The sequence below is a fragment of the Bos mutus genome, chromosome X (assembly GCF_027580195.1).
Source record: "Bos mutus isolate GX-2022 chromosome X, NWIPB_WYAK_1.1, whole genome shotgun sequence".
Lineage (NCBI taxonomy): Eukaryota > Metazoa > Chordata > Mammalia > Artiodactyla > Bovidae > Bos > Bos mutus.
In genome coordinates, this window is record NC_091646.1 from 3,568,332 (window position 1) to 3,588,359 (window position 20,028).

Genomic DNA, 20,028 nt, shown 5'->3' on the forward strand with positions numbered 1-20,028 from the left:
GGCAACCCCCTCCAGTGTTCTTGCCTGGAGAATCCCAGGGACGGGGGAGCCTGGTGAGCTGTCGTCTATGGGGTCACACAGAGTCAGACACGACTGAAGCGACTTAGCAGCAGCAGCAGCAAACCTTATGTCCACAAGTGTAGTATGCATGACCTTAGAAAGGTTAAATGTGAAGTTAAACAATTTTGAAAGTATAGAAGTTAAGTATATACCTCTTCTTTTCTAATGAAACAATGATTAGAAATAGAAAAAAAGAGGCAAACTTATAAATGCAAGCAGAAAAATTTACAAAAGTAATTTTTAACTTTGGTTTCTGAGTAACTACATTTATTGAACAGACATTCAGTTTAAATATGCACCAACCCAGACAATAACTATGCTTTAGTTACAGATGTTACATTAGCTATTTCCTCTCCGATAAAAAAAAAGAAAATGGAAAGAGAATTATTTAAAGGAAGAAAAAATTGTTTAGTATTTATATGTGAATTAAGAATTGCCCTTAAAATACCTATGTATGAGTTGATACATTATGCAGTATTTTGATATGCTGTGGCCACTTTAAATCAGTTTTTATAAGTGTAAGTTTGTGTTGGGATTACATGCCATAATGTCATAATTAAATTCCATAATTTCATAACATAATTTATGTTCCTACTACATGAGTGCAGACTTTATACATTTGTTCAATCCCTTCAATATCTTTTGAAAGTCTACAGCATCCAATTGCATGCTATGTGTACTCAGTCCTCTGAGTCATTTCCGACTCTTTGCGACTCCATGGACTGTACTTCATCAGGTTCCTCTGCCCATGGAATTTTCCAGGCAAGAATACTGGAGTGGGTTGTCATTTCCTTCCCCAGGGGATCTTCCTGACCCAGAGATTGAACCTGCATCTCCTTCATTGGCATGCGGGTGGATTCTTAACCACTGCACCGCTTGGGAAGTCCTTGCATGTTATACCTCCTACAATATGCAAATATATTATTATTTTAGCAAAACATATCTAACCAAACACAATTTCTGGGGAAGTTAAGGAAATCTAAAAGCATACATAAATAAGGTTAAAAACTATTCTAGCCAGGGATTCTTTAATTACTAGGGAAAAAAATAATGCTTATTTGAATGAACATTACTGCAAAGAAACAGAAAATAGAGGAAGTTTTCAGAAATTATAACTAGACTTCTGATATGGTCTGTAAGTTAGACTGTGTTTGGTGTGTTCTATGCTCTCTCTTTTCTGTATATATGCAGTCCGTGCATCTTTCTGCAGAAGAACTTTCTCTATAGGGCTCTCAATTTTGATATTCCTTGTGGTTTGGTATTGCTTGTGGTTTGGTATTGCAATGATTATTTGTCTCTGGCCCATATCTATTTGATCTTATGCCCAAGTTCAAGTATCCAACACCCTTTCACTAAATCTATCTCTGTACCTAAAATTCAAATTTTCTTAAGAAAGAAAATCAGATCTCAGCTTGGATCAGGTGGATAGCCTTGGGACAAACTCCATGGCCAAAGCAATAATACACGACATGCAAGCCTACCTCTTCTCATTTGTGTTTCTGTCAAATAATCTAAGGATGAGGTGTATATGAAAATAATAATAGACATCTTTCATCTAACTATGTATGAGACTAGAATATGGAAATGACCAGCAACTATACTGCTGTATTCTCCCCTTTTCTCCATTTTTACACAAGGCGCAATTTTGAAACAAAAGCTACCAAAATTAAAGATATGTGTATATGTCTGTATGTATATACATGTGTATATATCAGTGTTTTGTATTTGTTTCATTTCATTTCATTCTTCAATTGAAGAATAATTTCAATTCTTAGAAATTATGGACAAAACCTGCCAAATACTGGGCCTGGTATTTGAGTCAGAGTAAGAACTTAGACTTATTTGGAAAACATTCCTCACAAAATGTACATTTGGTTCTCCTCCACATTTCAGATATCTGATTCTTAGCACATCTTAAAGGGTCTGTTACTTCATTCAGATATACTACTTTTGTCCATTGCTCTTGCATTTGTCTCTCTGGGACTTAATTTTCTATAGATATACTGCCAGCAAATCTACAAGGGAGTATGGACAAAGATGAATCAGAAATATATGCTGGTTTAACACTGGAAGATGTGTTCTTTGATGACCCAAATAATAATTTACCCAGAGTATCCTAGCTTAGCTTTGACCCTAAAACATTCCATAGGCTGCAGGTTGTGTTGGGTGCATCAGCCTGTTCTTGGCTGTTGGGGAGTGGAAAGGGTTTGATAATGAACCTGCTATAATACATCATGCTTGTTTCTATTCCAGTGCCTTTGCTCATGTTGATTTCTTTGCCTGGAATTTCCATCCTCTTTCTCATTCAAGGCCCTCTACAAATTCAGTTCCTTTATGAATCCTCTGAATCCTTGCTACAAACTTTTGTCCACAAGTCTCTCACTGTTTTCTCTTTCTAAGTATGACTAAACTATAATGTCCCTTTTAACACTAAATCACATAGTAGTCTTTTAAGTTTTTCTAGGGCCTGAATTTATGTCTCTCTCTCTAAATCTCCCCTCTGTATATCTCATTCCTTTCTCTCTTAATTTTCTGTGCCAGGAAGCTAAAGACAACAAATATATCCTGAATATGTACTATATTCCAGAAAATGTGCTTAGAGATTTACATGATTTATCGCAGAATATATGTTGGATAGTCACCAAATTAAATTGAATTTAGTTAAAAATTATGTACGAAGTGTTTCCTTAAAAGAGATGGAATTTTATTTTAACTATATGTTATGAACTGAATTGTTTCCCCCTGGCAGTCATAAGTTGAAGTTCTAATTGACTGTATTTAGAGATAGCACTTTTAACAAGGTATATAAGGTTAAATAAGGTCAAAGAGTGAGGCCCTAATCCAATAGGACTACTGTCCTCATAAGAAGAGAAAGAGACAGCAGGAGTGCGCGCCCTCAGAGAAAGGTCATGCAGAGGACACAAAGAGAAGGCAGCCAATTGCAGGTCAATGAGAGAGGCCTCTGGAGAAACCAAGCCTGCCAACATCTTGATCTGAGACTTCCAGCCTCCAGAACTATAAGAAAATAAACTTCTGTTTTGTAAGCCTCCCAGTCTGGGGTATTTTGTTTTGTAGCCTTAGATGAAAAGTACACTATGCTAAAGATAAATAATTATACAGAAAAGCCAATTATTTTTAGTATTTTTCAGTAGGTAATTTCTTATCTCTTGGGTGAAGTTTAAGATTCATTTAATATAATCATTCTTAATACTATTTCAAGAAAAGACATTTGGAACACCCACCTATCTTTGAAACATAGCTTATTGTTGTCTGTATAGATAAAAAGAATATCTGTTGATTTCAGTATAAAATAAATAACCATAAGAGCTGATGGTATGAGTCTTCCATACACATTTACATTCAAGCCCAAGGACACAAATAGATTTTTGATGGATTTTTATATTCAGTCCAAAATATCTGTTGAATAACATTAGAGCTGTGACAACAGCAGCAATGTCAGCCATTTCTGTAGTGCCAGAGGGAATCTCTACCTGTCACTCAAGTTTTTGGACTGGACTGTCCACCTCAGGACTTCCGGGTCAGGTTGTTGAATGCTTTTGTCAAGTTTTTACATTATTTAAATTTATTATACGTTGATAACAAAATTAAGAAATCCTGCTACATGTGAAAAGGGAAAACATCCTGCAAATAAAAATAAATTATGCCTCTTATAGATGTCTGGACACTTGAAATCTAAAAAAATTACTTATGTGTACATTTTATACAGGAATAAACACATAGCATATGCACCACATAATTAGATTAATAACATAGAACCACATAAATTCCAACTAGATTGACTAATTTGACAGAATTGATCAAACAAGCAAATAACTATCCAGGTAGGAAGACAAAGAGATAAAGAGACACAGAGACAGAGATATTTTAATTTTATTCATTACTAAGTTCAGTTGAAAAGCATGAGCTGGTGCATGTGTAGACATGACTTCTAAACAATAATTTGAGGGGCTATTATTCTTGCCCTTTAGAATGAATATAAGAAATATGTAGGTGTAATTCACCCCTCCACCAAGGTAGGCATAACCTTGCCACTTTTATGCTGACTTCCTAAGATATAGAAGTTGTTTGGTGACAGTCACACCTCCTCTGTGAGGTACTGCATTTGAAGATTGCATTGTCCTTCAACATGACTATGAATATTGGACAGTGATTGAATGTCGTCTGGTGCTTATTAATATGCATGTTGTCATTTGTCATCTCAGTCATCACTGACACTTTGTCATTTATGTTACTGTAAGCATTATATCTACCCTGAGTTGCTAGATTTCAGGCCCTTCTCTCTTGCTTGCAAACTCATCGAAAATACAGGTTACCATCTTCAAGAATCCATGCTGATAAAAAAGGTAGGTTTAAGGTTGTTTGACTCATTCTATACTTTAATAGAGAACTACCAAAATTATAAGGAAAAAAAATGATATATTTTGAATGCTTTCCCATTTAAATATATTGTGTCTAAGTGTACTGATTACCATGTGAAAAGGTTAAATTTTCTTTCTCCAAGATAGCTAAATATATTAAAAAAGATAGTATTTGTAAGTAAAAGAGCTCTCATATTTATTATTTCACTTTATGATCATAATGTGTACTTGAACAATGATAAATAAGTAATACCATCTATGTAGGTAGGGAAACTGAGGCTCAGCTATTTTAAGTGATTATCCTATGAACATAGTTTTGTAATGTGAAAACTGATAATATATCCCAGGCCTTCATATCTTTGGTCTGATGTTTCTCTTCAACATTTCTGTATTTAAACTCAGCCTATTATTTCTTTGATTGTCTTAATATTTGTTTGAGATTATACAACAGAACTTGTTTTCGTCTGTTCAGTATTCCATACCCTTCTCCCCTCTAAAAGTATACTGATTTTTTTTTTTAACAATTATCAACTTTCCAGCATATAATCATGTATTTCATGGGAAGCTGCCTAATCTCTACTTCTAAATGGTGTATAAAATTTGGATCAATTCACTCATGATAACTGTATCTTTGTTGCCAGTGTCTGAATTAAGAATATACAAGTGACCAATGACATATGAAGTCCTCTGAAGGGCTTCTGAAAATATTTTCCTCATCCCTAAGAAAACAACACATGGAAAAGGTAGCCATTTCACCTGAATGTTTCCATATCTGGACTGATGACAACTTTTATAGCCATTGTACTATACGACTGGAAATAAAAACAATTCTAAGTTCAAACTAAAAAATTACAGAGAACTGATAGTACAACTACTTAACTCTGTCTTACTTTTAAATCTTGTTATATAACAATGCTTTTATAATTAAAGCCAATGTGAATAAAATTTTTGTATTATTTTTATTCAACACATGACTGATTCATAGAAACTCTACCGAAGTGTACTTTTCAAGCAATAAGAATAAGTAATTATTGAGTGTTGCAAGCATTGTTTTGAAGCATCACTAAAGAATTGCCGTAAGAACCACAGAATGTACCCGAAAGACCATCAGAGAGAAGATCATAATCTTACATTTCCCAAAGTATGTTCCATTGAACATATTTTATATGGGAGTTAGGGATGGACAGAAGCAGGACAGTATTTCCATATCAGACAAAATTTAGAAAAAAAAATACGGGTTAAAATATTTCTGTACTGAGTTTACAAATTCCTTTACTGAGTATATCTTACAACCACATGATTGTGTACACCAGGCCTTCCTGTCCATCACCAACTCCCAGAGTTTACCCAAACTCGTGTCCATGGAGTTGGTGATACCATCCAACCATCTCATCCTCTGCCATACCCTCCTCCTCCTGCCCTCAATCTTTCCCAGCATCAGGGTCTTTTCAAATGAGTCAGCACTTCGCATCAGGTGGCCAAAGTATTGGAGCTTCAGCTTCAAAATCAGTCCTTCCAATGAACACTCAGGACTGATCTCCTTTAGGATGGACTGGTTGGATCTCCATGTAGTCCAAGGAACTCTCAAAGTCTTCTCCAACACCAGTTGGAGCATCAGTTCAAAAGCATCAATTCTTCAGCACTCAGTTTTCTTTATGGTCCAACTCTCACATCCATACATGACCAATGGAAAAACCATAGCCTTGACTAGATGGACCTTTGTTGACAAAATAATGTCTCTGCTTTTTAATATGCTTTCTAAGAAGTAAGCATCTTGCAGATGCAATCACCATCTGCAGTGATTTTGGAGCCCCCCAAAATAAAGTCTGACACTGTTTCCACTGTTTCCCCATCTATTTCCCATGAAGTGATGGGACCAGATGCCATGATATTAGTTTTGTGAATGTGGAGCTTTAAGCCAACTTTTTTACTCTCCTCTTTCACTTTCATCAAAAGGCTCTTTAGTTGTTCTTCACCTTCTGCCATAAGGGTGGTGTCATCTGCATATCTGAGGTTATTGATATTTCTCCTGGCAATCTTGATTCCAGCTTATGCTTCCTCTATCCCAGCATTTCTCATGATGTACTCTGCATAGAAGTTAAATAAGCAGGGTGATAATAGATAGCCTTGACGTACTCCTTTTCCTATTTGGAACCAGTCTGTTGTTCCATGTCCAGTTCTAACTGTTGCTTCCTGACCTGCATATAGGTTTCTCAAGAGGCAGGTCAGGTGGTCTGGTATTCCCATCTCTTTCAGAATGTTCCAGTTTATTGTGATCCACACAATCAAAGGCTTTGGCACAGTCAATAAAGCAGAAATAGATGTTTTTCTGGAACTCACGTGCTTTTTCAATGATCCAGCAGATGTTGGCAATTTGATCTCTGGTTCCTCTGCCTTTTCTCAAACCAGCTTGAACATCTGGAAGTTCACGGTTCACGTATTGCTGAAGCCTGGCTTGGAGAATTTTGAGCATTACTTTACTAGTGTGTGACATGGGTGCAATTGTGTGGTAGTTTGAGCATTCTTTGGCATTGCCTTTCTTTGGGATTGGAATGAAAACTGACCTTTTCCAGTCCTGTGCCCACTGCTGAGTTTTCCAAATTTGCTGGCATATTGAGTGAGCACTTTCACAGCATCTTCTTCCAGGATTTGAAACAGCTCAGCTGGAATTTCATCACCTCCACTAGCTTTGTTCATAATGATGCTTCCTAAGGCCCACTTGACTTCACATTCCAGGCTCTCTGGCTCTAGGTGAGTGATCACATCATTGTGATTATCTTGGTCACGAAGATCTTTTTTGTACAGTTCTTCTGTGTATTCCTGCCACCTCTTCTTAATATCTTCTGCTTCTGTTAGGTTTCTACCATTTCTGTCCTTTATTGAGCCCATCTTTTCATGAAATGTTCCCTTGGTATCTCTAATTTTCTTGAAGCAATCTCTAGTCTTTCCTATTCTATTGTTTTCTTCTCTTTCTTTGCACTGATCACTGAAGAAGGCTTTCTTATTTCTCCTTGCTTTTCTTTGTTTAGTTTGTGGTTAAACTTACTTAACCACAGAATATCGTGTGCATGGGTGTGTGGTGTTGTGGGATAGTGTTCTCAGAAATATATTTTAGGAGAATATGATGACAAACTAAAATTCAGAATAGGGATAAGACTCTTCAGCACTTTCAGACACCTTCAAGTAAGATTTAAAATTAGCATCCTGAATTGCTGATTTTCTGGTCAAGATTTCAATCACATGATTTACTTTAACAAACTATATAAAATATGGTTCCTACTCAAATACAGAGTTTTAGTTATACATATTTGATGGTAATGTTGGAATTTTAGGGAGTATTTATACATAAAAAAACAAAAACTTTAAAAACAGGAAGCATATTGCAAAGGATATAGACTTGAAGTCATACATAACTGGGTGACTATACTTATATCAGACAAGATAAAGTCTCAGTTAAAAACAATAACAAGAGAGCTTCCCATTCAAGATGGTGGAGTAGAAGGAGATGCACTCATCTCCTCCTGTGAGAGCACCAAAATTGCAATTAGCTGTTCCACAACCATCAAGAGGAGGACGCTGGAACCCACAGAAAAAGATACCCCACAACCAAAGACAAAGAAGCCTCAGTGAGATGGTAGGGAGCAATCAACATAAAATAAAATCCCATACCTGACAGGTTGGTGACCCACAGACTGGAGAACCATAATACCAAAGAAGTTCTCACACTACTGTGAAGGTTCTGAACCCTATATCAGGCTTCCCATCTTGGGGATCTGTCAAAGGGACTGGGAATCTCCAGGGAATCTGGTCTTGAGGGCCAGCCAGATTTGATTATAGGCCTTCCAGAGGACTGAGGGAAACAGACAGTCCAAACATTGAGGACACAAGCAAAATTTTGTGGGCATCAAGATCCAGCGGAGAGGTCTTGGACTGAATAAAACTACCTACAACCAAAAATACCTATTAGTGTTGGAGGGTCTCCTGTGGAAGTGTGGATTGGCAGGGGCTTACAACAGGGAAGGGGGCACTGGAAGGTCCCCGACATCACCAGATGGTCAATACTGAAATCAGATTGATTATATTCTTTGCAGCCAAAGATGGAGAAGCTCTATATAGTCAGCAAAAACAAGACTGGGAGCTGACTGTGGCTCAGATCATGAACACCTTATTGCCAAATTCAGACTTAAATTTAAGAAAGTAGGGAAAACCACTAGACCATTCAAGTGTGACCTAAATCAAATCCCTTATGATTATACAGTGGAAGTGAGAAATAGATGTAAGGGACTAGATCTGATAGTTAGAGTGCCTGATGAACTATGGACTGAGGTTTGTGATATTGTACAGGAGACAGGGATCAAGATCTTCCCCATGGAAAATAAATGCAAAAAAGCAAAATGGCTATCTGGGGAGGCCTTACAAATAGCTGTGAAAAGAAGAGAAGTGAAAAGCAAAGGAGAAAATGAAAGATTTTGAAATGCAGAGTTCCAAAGAATAGAAAAAAGAGATAAGAAAGACTTCTTCAGCGATCAATGCAAACAAATAGAGGAAAACAACAGAATGGGAAAGGCTAGAGATCTCTTCAAGAAAATTAGAGATACCAAGGGAACATTTCATGCAAAGATGGGCTCGATAAAGGACAGAAATGGTATGGACCTAACAGAAGCAGAAGATATTAAGAAGAGGTGGCAGGAATACACAGAAGAACTGTACAAAAAAGATATTCACAATCAAGATAATCACGATGGTGTGGTCACTCACCTAGAGCCAGAGAGCCTGGAATGTGAAGTCAAGTGGGCCTTAGGAAGCATCATTATGAACAAAGCTAGTGGAGGTGATGGAATTCCAGTTGAGCTGTTTCAAATCCTGGAAGAAGATGCTGTGAAAGTGCTCACTCAATATGCCAGCAAATTTGGAAAACTCAGCAGTGGGCACAGGACTGGAAAAGGTCAGTTTTCATTCCAATCCCAAAGAAAGGCAATGCCAAAGAATGCTCAAACTACCACACAATTGCACCCATCTCGCACACTAGTCAACTAATGCTCAAAATTCTCCAAGCCAGGCTTCAGCAATATGTGAACCGTGAACTTCCTGATGTTCAAGCTGGTTTTAGAAAAGGCAGAGGAACCAGAGATCAAATTGCTAACATCTGCTGGATCATTGAAAATGCATGAGAGTTCCAGAAAAACATCTATTTCTGCTTTATTGACTATGCCAAAGCCTTTGACTGTGTGGATCACAATAAACTGTGGAGAATTCTGAAAGAGATGGGAATACCAGACCACCTGACCTGCCTCTTGAGAAACCTATATGCAGGTCAGGAAGCAACAGTTAGAACTGGACATGGAACAACAGACTGGTTCCAAATAGGAAAAGGAGTATGTTAAGGCTGTCTGTTGTCATCCTGCTTATTTAACTTCTATGCAGAGTACAACATGAGAAACGCTGGGCTGGAAGAAGCACAAGCTTGAATCAAGATTGCCAGGAGAAATATCAATAACCTCAGATATGCAGATGACACCACCCTTATGGCAGAAGTGAAGAGGAACTAAAGAGCCTTTTGATGAAAGTGAAAGAGGAGAGTAAAAAAGTTGGCTTAAAGCTCAACATTCAGAAAATGAAGATCATGGCATCTGGTCCCATCACTTCATGGGAAATAGATGGGGAAACAGTGGAAACATTGTCAGACTTTATTTTTTTGGGCTCCAAAATTACTGCAGATGGTGATTGCAGCCATGAAATTAAAAGACACTTACTCCTTGGAAGGAAAGTTCTGACCAACCTAGACAGCATATTGAAAAGCAGAGACATGACTTTGCCAACAAAGGTCCATCTAGTTAAGGCTATGGTTTTTCCAGTAGTCATGTATGGATGTGAAGAAAGCTGAGCGCGGAAGAATTGATGCTTTTGAAGTGTGGTGTTGGAGAAGACTCTTGAGAGTCCTTTGGACTGCAAGGAGATCCAACCAGTCCATTCTGAAGGAGATCAGCCCTGGGATTTCTTTGGAAGGAATGATGCTAAAGCTGAAACTCCAGTACTTTGGCCACCTCATGTGAAGAGTTGACTCATTGGAAAAGACTCTGATGCTGGGAGGGATTGGGGGCAGGAGGAAAAGGGGATGACAGAGGATGAGATGGTTGGATGGCATCACCAACCTGATGCACGTGAGTTTGAGTGAACTTTGGGTACTGGTGATGGACAGGGAGGCCTGGCGTGCTACAATTCAGGGGGCTGCAAAGAGTCAGACACGATTGAGTGACTGAACTGAACTCTTGGAGTTCACCATTAACCCTACCATAGACCCTAGGGCTGAGTCACCTCAGGCCAAACAACTACCAGGGAGGGAGTGCAACCCCACCCATCAGCAGATAATTGGATTAAAGCTTTACTGATCAAGGCCCTGCCCATCAAAGCAAGACCCAGTTTTTCCCATTGCCATTGCCTCCCATCAAGAAACTTAGACAAGCCTCTTAGCCCCTGACAGGCAAAAGGCAGACAAAAGAAGCAAGAGGAAGCATAGTCTCACAGTGGCTAAAACAAAAGCCATATTACAGAAAGTTAATCATGATGAAAAAGCAGAAACTTATGTATTAGGTAAAGGGACAAGATAAAATCCAAGAAAAACAACTAAATGAAGTGGAGCTAGGCAACCTTCCAGAAAAAGAATTCAGAATAATGACTGTGAAGATGATCCAGGATTTCAGGGAAAAAAAAAAAAATGGAGGCAAAGATTGAGAAGATGCGACAAATATTTACCAAAGATCTAGAAGAACTAAAGAACAGACAAACAGAGATGAATAATACACTAGAAGCAATCCACAGCAGAATAACTGAGGCAGAAGAATGGATAAATGACCTGGAAGACTGAATGGTGGAAATAACTGCCAGAAAACAGAATATAGAAAAAAAAAATGAAAAGAAATGAAGATAGCCTATGGGGCCTCTGCGACAACATTAAATAGACCAATATTTGCATTTTAGGGGTTCCAGAAGAAGAAGAGAGAGAAAAGACCTGAGTATCTACTCGTAGATATTATATTATATGCTCTACTAGTTTCTGGGTACAGAAATGAATATTACATGGCCTCTGCCTTCATTAAAAGTAATGCCAAGTTGGAGACCTTAGGGTAGACACTTTGCACATTTTAAGTTTAACTATGTGTTTTAGCCAGTTTGGGCTGTTATAATAAATTTCCAGAGACTGGGAGACTTAAACAACAAACATTTATTCCTCGCAATTCTGGAGGCTGGAAGTTCAAGATTTAGGTGCCAATATGATCAGGTTTTTGGTGAATGCATGTTCTTGGATTACAGAGGGCTTATTTTAATGTCCTTATATGGTGAAAAGAGAGTTAGCTAGTTATTTGGTGTCTTCTGGTAAAGACACTAATTACATTCCCAAGGGCTCCATCCTCTCATCTTAATTACTTGACAAAGGTGCTTAGGATTTCAATATATGAATTTTTGAAGAACTCAAACATTCAGTCCATTTCAGTGCTTGTGAGACAAAGAAAAATGCCAACTATATCTAAATCTTATGGGAATTGATTAAGGGAAGTAGAGATTTATCAGTCACCACAAAATTAGTATATAAAACAGTAGAAAAGAGAAGATGCACTGAAGAAGAGCATGTAGAATGAGAAAATGAAAAAGCACATGATCTTGGAAAATGTCAATATTTGTGGGTCAAGCAGGCAGGATATGGATGTACTATGATTCTTTATTTCTGTTGTTTGTTGTTATTCAGTCACTAACTCGTGTCTGACTCTTTGTGACCCCATGGACTGCACAGCATGCCAGGTTACCCTGTCCTTCACAATCTCCCAGAGTTTGTTCAAACTGACATACAATGAGTTGGTGATGCCATCCAACCATCTCATTCTCTGTTGCCCTCTTCTCTTCCTGCCATCAATCTGTCCCAGCATCAGGGTCTTTTCCATGGGTTGGTTCTTCCCATCAGGTTGTCAAAGTATTGGAGCTTCAGCTTCAGCATCAGTCCTTTCAATGAATATTCAGAGTTGATTTCCTTTAGGATTGACTGGTTTCATCTCCCTGCAATCCAGGGGACTCTCAAGAGTCTTCTCTAGCACCACAATCTGAAAGAATCAATTCTTCAGCACTCAGCCTTCTTTATGGTCCAACTCTCACATCCATATGTGACTACTGCAAAAACCACAGCTTTGACTATATGGGCCTCTGTTGGCAAAGTGATGACTCTGCTTTCTAATGATTTTATTTTTTTATAATGATTCTTTATACAGAAATACAATTTTTTAAAATCCTGTAGGCATAAAAGGGTTAATCTGAAAAAATAAGTACATAACTATATATGATGTAGTATTTATACCAAATGTCTCATAAAGGTAAATCCTAAAGTACGATTAGCTTTAAAAGGGACCAATTAACATCACTAGATCCCTGGGGCCCATGTTGCATCTATATCCAATGAATAAGACCGATTTTTACAGTCAAGGAGGCTGAAAAATTAAAACAAAATCTTAAGTCCGTTAAATTGTGACATTTATAAGACTCAGATAAATAAGTAAAGAATGTGTTCAATGGATCTTAAGAGTGTGTAACTTTAAGACCTTCAATCATTTGTGAAACTATTTTAAATTTCTGATACAAAGAAACACAAAATTCTTAAGGGCTTCCCTTGTAGCTCAGTCAGTAAAGAAACACAAAATTCTTATTAAATTACCACCCTAGACATAATCTTATTCTTTTTGAGTCAACTTGGCTTCCCAGGAATCAGTTATCTGGCTATAAATAAGATTTTTATGCATTTATATTTGGTATATATTTTTGATAGATTCATAAATTCATAGTATATTATCCATTCTGAATCCTTATGCATACATTCCAATTATTAGTAATACTTTAAGTGCTGTTAAATATTTTAGAGTACTTTAAATTGGATTATCAGATGAACACAAGGACATTTTTGTGAATATATGTTAAATTATTTAGTGGAATTAGCATTTAAAATATTATTAGAATACATGTTAATGTCCTTGGATATTTATCAAAGAATAAGCTACTTTCAGGTCCTCAAGTATTTGATATGTTCAAATTCCATTTTACATATTGAGTATTCCTCACTCTCATAATTATCTACCTAGATTTACACTCTGTCTACAGAAAATATTCTAGGAAATAATACTAGAAGTCATTTTAACATTCCAGAACTAATAAGAGAGTTGCTTTAAAGATCTGTTTGAAAACTGATATACACTTGGAGCTATTCATTCAGAGACACTCATACAGAGCCTCACAGTTATGAGGAATTATGCTTGTTGCCAGGGATCTCCATTCATGGGAAAAATGGGTTATAGGCATTATTTGTTTCTTCTTGCTTTCCGCCCCCCCCCCCCCCATTTTTAAATATATAATCAAAATCAACAAGATATTTTGGATGATTTGCATTTTCAAAGTGGTATAACTGAATCTATGATGCCCCAGACCTATATTAGAGAGTCCTAGTTTAGAGTCTTTAGAATATAATGTCCCATAATTTAATTAAAATCCAGGGAATTGCTTTATTGCTAAATCACCTTAATTTTATTGCTCTCTTTCTCGAGTTTGTTACATTGTTTACCAAATAATGCAATAAAGCAATGGAAGTTCATTACTGTGTCCTATAAATAATAGAATAAAATGTGAAATAGAGCAATAAAAATGATCAATAGAAAAATAATTTAATTATAAATGCCAGTATATTTTAACTATTTATGCAATATGCTTTTGAAAAGCAAACAGCTAGAAAGCTGTACTTGGGGGCAATTTGCATACTAAAATTTGAGGCATATCCTTTGGAAGAAAAACATGTGAAATTTATTTCTGATTTGAACATTAACAGCATTGCTCCATGAATAAAAATGACTAAATGACTCTAATAGTTCATTTATTTTTCCCCCTTTTGGGCTATTAAATAATGGGAGTACATGTAATGCATTTAAAATACTAAAATTCTGAATAGGTGGACCAGTTTTATAATATGCAATAGATACCAAAATTATAATACCAGAAATGATTTGAATCATGCTAATTAATAATATATAAATTTGGACAAAAAAAGAGCTGAAATTAATCTGTCACTGATACATGGCATTGCAGTGTATCTATACTTCATACCTATATCTATAAACACATACATATATCTATATACACAATAGTATACTGTCTTATACATAACATTATATATTACAGTATATAGAATATAGCATACAGTAGAGTAGAAGGCAATGGCAACCCACTCCAGTACTCTTGCCTGGAAAATCCCATGGACGAAGGGACCTGGTGGTGGGCTGCAGTCCATGGGGTCGCTGAGAGTCGGACACGACTGAGCGACTTCACTTTATTTTTTCACTTTCATGCATTGGAGAAGGAAATGGCAACCCACTCCAGTGTGCTTGCCTGGAGAATCCCAGGGACGGGGGAGCCTGGTCGGCTGCTGTCTATGGGGTCACACAGAGTCAGACACGACTGAAGTGACTTAGCAGCAGCAGCAGCAGCAGCAGCAGCAGCAGCAGAGTACTACTATATACAATAATTACTGTTGTTCAGTCTGCAAGTTATGTTTGACTCTTTGCAACCCCATGGACTACAGTATGCCAGGCTTCTCTGTTTTGCACCATCTCCTGGTGTTTGGGCTTCCCTGGTGACTCAGATGGTAAAGAATCCGCCTGTAATGCAGGAGACCTCTGTTTGATCCCTGGGTCGAGAAGATCCCCTGGAGAAAGGCATGACAACCCACACAAGTATTCTTTCCTGGAGAATTCCATTCCTGACAGAGAAGCCTGGTGGGCTATAGTCTATGGTGTCGTAAAGAGTCAGACACAACTTGGCGACTAACACTTTCACTTTTCATAGTACTACTATATACCATAATAAAGAGTACTATTATAAAACATACTATGTAAACACATATTACATGTATGCTTTGTTATCTTCTTGAATGATATTTCGTTAAATGTTTGAATTTAGAAGAGGCATGGAACAATTGTTGAGGTGGAGACCTTTATCAAAAGGTCTTTACCAACACCTCTATCAAAAGATACTAATCATCCTTCAAGAGATTAAAAAAAATAAGTATACATATAAACTTGAAAAGAAATGTAAGAAGTGTAAATACTGTTTCAATCATTTTGAGATTTTTTTAACTCTGGAAACGGTAACTCAACAAGAGAACAGTCCTATTTTTTTGTTCCGTATGGTAGGATGAATCTTTTTAGCCTAGAAATAATGAATATGCTAAACAAAAATGTTTTAATTTTATCTCTTGGTTAAAGAAATTCTACTAAGAAAATATGTGTTGTATATGCATAGATCAAATTACACACATACACACACACATATATGCATATGATCAATGAATTGAAGCCTTCTTTCTCCCTATTTCTCTCTCTCTCTCTTCATTCTTTCTTTCAGGTTTTCCACTAGTTGTTCATTTCTTACTGAAACTTAGAAACAGTGACCTGAAATACGTAAGGTTTATTTACAATTGTCTTTGTAGAATGCAGGATTGGATAGGCCCAGGCACAGACATTTGTATTTAGTTCTTCCTACTACATTTTCTACAATAGAAGCTAATGTTTACATATTGAATCTACAGGTGAAAGGCCTTTTACCAGTTGAGGAAAAAACAGAACCACTTCATCAAAGGAAGTATATTTTCAAGTGAAGGGTATATGCATTGAAGAGTATTTATATCTTGAAATATTTAGGAAGCACTTTGATTCCATATGCTGCTGGAAAATCCTGAAAACTTTTTGTCCATGGAACATCTTTAGAATCTCTTGTCGTTTTGAAGCAAAATACTTCAACATCCATATGTAAAAAGTCAGCCACTTCACTTTGATCTAGTTGTTTCTATTTTATATCTCTGACTACAAAGATGTATCTTGTTACCAGATTAAAATATGATATATGGGAAAGTGGGAGGAGGAAGATGGCAGAGGAATAGTACGGGGAGATCATTTTCTCCCCCACAAATTCATCAAAAGAACATTTGAACGCTGAGTAAATTCCACAAAACAACTTCTGAATGCAGGCAGAGGACATCAAGCACCCAGAAAAGCAGCCCATTCTCTTTGAAAGGAGGTAGGAAAAAATATAAAAGACAAAAAGAGAGACAAAAGAGGTAGGGACGGAGCTCTGTCTCGAGAAGGGAGTCTTAAAAAAGAGAGAAGTTTCCAAATGCCAGGAAAAACTCTCACTGCCGAGTCTGTGGTGAGCCTAGGAACTACAGAGGGCAACATCAGTTCAGTCGCTCAGTCGTGTCCGACTCTTTGTGACCCCATGAATCGCAGCACGCCAGGCCTCCCTGTCCATCACCAACACCCGGAGTTCACTCACACTCATGTCCATTGAGTCAGTGATGCCATCCAGCCATATGAGCCTCTGTTGTCCATTCTCCTCCTGCCCCCAATCCCTCCCAGCATCAGAGTCTTTTCCAATGAGTCAACACTTCACATGAGGTGGCCAAAGTACTGGAGTTTCAGCTTTAGCATCATTCCTTCCAAAGAAATCCCAGGGCTGATCTCCTTCAGAATGGACTGGTTGGATCTCCGTGCAGTCCAAGGGACTCTCAAGTCTTCTTCAACACCACAGTTCAAAAGCATCAATTCTTTGGCTCTCAGCTTTCTTAACAGTCCAACTCTCACATCCATACATGACCACTGGAAAAACCATAGCCTTGACTAGACAGACCTTTGTTGGCAAAGTAATGTCTCTGCTTTTGAATATGCTATCTAGGTTGGTCATAACTTTCCTTCCAAGGAGTAAGTGTCTTTTAATTTCATGGCTGCAGTCACCATCTGCAGTGATTTTGGAGCCCAAAAAAATAAAGTCTGACAATGTTTCCACTGTTTCCCCATCTATTTCCCATGAAGTGATGGGACCAGATGCCATGATCTTCGTTTTCTGAATGTTGAGCTTTAAGCCAACTTTTTCACTATCCTTTTTCACCTTCATCAAGAGGCTTTTGACTCTTCACTTTCTGCCATAAGGGTGGTGTCATCTTCATATCTGAGGTTATTGATATTTTTCCTGGCAATCTTGATTCCAGCTTGTGCTTCTTCCAGCCCAGTGTTTCTCATGATGTACTCTGCATAGAAGTTAAATAAGCAGGATGACAATATACAGCCTTGACTTACTCCTTTTCCTATTTGGAACCAGTCTGTTGTTCCATGTCCAGTTCTAACTATTGCTTCCTGACCTGCATACAAATTTCTGAAGAGGCAGGTCAGGGGATCTGGTATTCCCATCTTTTGAAGAATTTTCCACAGTTTATTGTGATCCACACAGTCAAAGGCTTTGGCATAGTCAATAAAGCAGAAATAGATGTCTTTCTGGAACTCTCGTGCTTTTTCTATGGTCCAGCGGATGTTGGCAATTTGGTCTCTGGTTCCTCTGCCTTTCTTTCTTTTTTTTTTTTAATTTTATTTTTAAACTTTACATAATTGTATTAGTTTTGCCAAATATCAAAATGAATCCGCCACAGGTATACATGTGTTCCCCATCCTGAACCCTCCTCCCTCCTCCCTCCCCATACCATCCCTCTGGGTCGTCCCAGTGCTCTAGCCCCAAGCATCCAGTGTTGTGCATCGAACCTTGACTGGCAACTCGTTTCTTACATGATATTTTACATGTTTCAGTGTCATTCTCCCAAATCTTCCCACCCTCTCCCTCTCCCACAGAGTCCATAAGACTGTTCTATACATCAGTGTCTCTTTTGCTGTCTCGTACACCGGCTTTTTGTTACCAGAAGTTCACGGTTCACTTATTGCTGAAGCCTGGCTTGGAGAATTTTGAGGATTACTTTACTAGCGTGTGAGATGAGTGCAACTGTGTGGTAGTTTGAGCATTCTTTTGCATTGCCTTTCTTTGGGAGGGCAACATAACCAGGAGGAAAAATAAATAATTAAAACCCACAGATTATGTGCCCAACGGTAACTCCCCTAGTGGAGAAGCAGCGCAGACGTCTGCATCCGCCACTAGCAAGTGGGGCCTGGGCAGGGAAGTGCGGGCTGCATTGCTGAGAGTAAGGACCAGGCCTGAATGCCCCAAGGGCAATCTGAAGGAATTAACTTGGGCTAGCAAACCAGACTGTGGAATAGCTACCACATGAAAAGCCCTAACCTAAGACACCACCTAGCACAATCCCTGGTAGCTCAGACAGTAAAGCATCTGCCTACAGTGCCGGAGACCCGGGTTTGATCCCTGAGTCAGGAAGATCCCCTGGAGAAGGAAATGGCAACCCACTCCAGTATTCTGGCCTGGAAAATCCCATGGACTGAGGAACCTGGTAGGCTACAGTACATGGGGTTGCAAAGAGTCAGACAAGACTGAGCGACTTCACTTTCAAGACACCGCCAGGCCTGCTCACAGAACAAAGGACTGACTAGAGCTATGTGAAAAGCCCTAACTTGAGTCACCACCAGATCTGCTCACAGAACACAGGACTGAGCAAAGCTAGCCGGTTGCAGACCATACCCCTCTGGTGACAGGCAACCGGAGCCAGAAGTGGGCAATTGCGGCCCCAGAGAGGCATTATCTACCAAACTGCAAGCAGGCTTCGTTGCGTACTAAGAGTTCTTGGGATTCTGGACGGTCAACATCCACCTGAGAATGTGCGCTGGTTGTACACCCAGAAAACCTAGTGGCAGGGACAAGGGAGGTGATAACTCGCAGCGACCACGCTCGCCAAACACCTGGTCACCTGAGCTGCTCGGATCAGGGAAGGGCAGAAAACACAACCCAACAAAGTCTGCACCTCTGAAGACTACCTGAGTACCTGAACCTGAGTGGCTTAGACCTGGGAAGTGCACACAACCCAGGGCTGGCCTCAGACAGTTCCCTGCAGAGCAACCTAGAGCCTAAGCAGTGTTGACAGGGAAAGCACACACGCCGTGAGCGGGGCCAAACCAAGTGTGGCTGAGACACTGCGAGCACATGCCAGTGTTATTTGTTTGCAGTATCCCTCCCTCCTCACAGCACGACTGAACAAGTAAGCCTAAAAAAGTGTCCACCACCGCCCCCTTGTGTCAGGGTGGAAATTAGACACTGAAGAGACCAGCAAACAGAAGAAGCTAAAACAGAGGGAACCTCCTTGGAAGTGACAGGTGCAATAGATTAAAACCCTGTGGTTAGAACGGACTACATAAGAAGGGGCCTATGCTGCTGCTGCTGCTAAGTCTCTTCAGTTGTGTCCGACTCTGTGTGACCCCAGAGACGGCAGCCCCCCAGGCTCACCCATCCCTGGGATTCTCCAGGCAAGAACACTGGAGTGGGTTGCCATTTCTTTCTCCAATGAATGAAAGTGAAAAGTGAAAGTGAAGTTGCTCAGTCGGGTCTGACTCTTAGTGACCCCATGGACTGCAGCCTACCAGGCTCCTCCGTCCATGGAATTTTCCAGGCAAGAGTACTGGAGTAGGTTACCATTGACTTCTCTGAGGGGCCTATAGATCTTGAGAAATATAAGCTGGATCAAGGAACTATCTTAAAATGAACTGACCCCACACTGCCCACAACAACACCAGAGAAAGTCCTAGATATGTTTTTACTATTTTTACTATTGTTCTTTATTTTT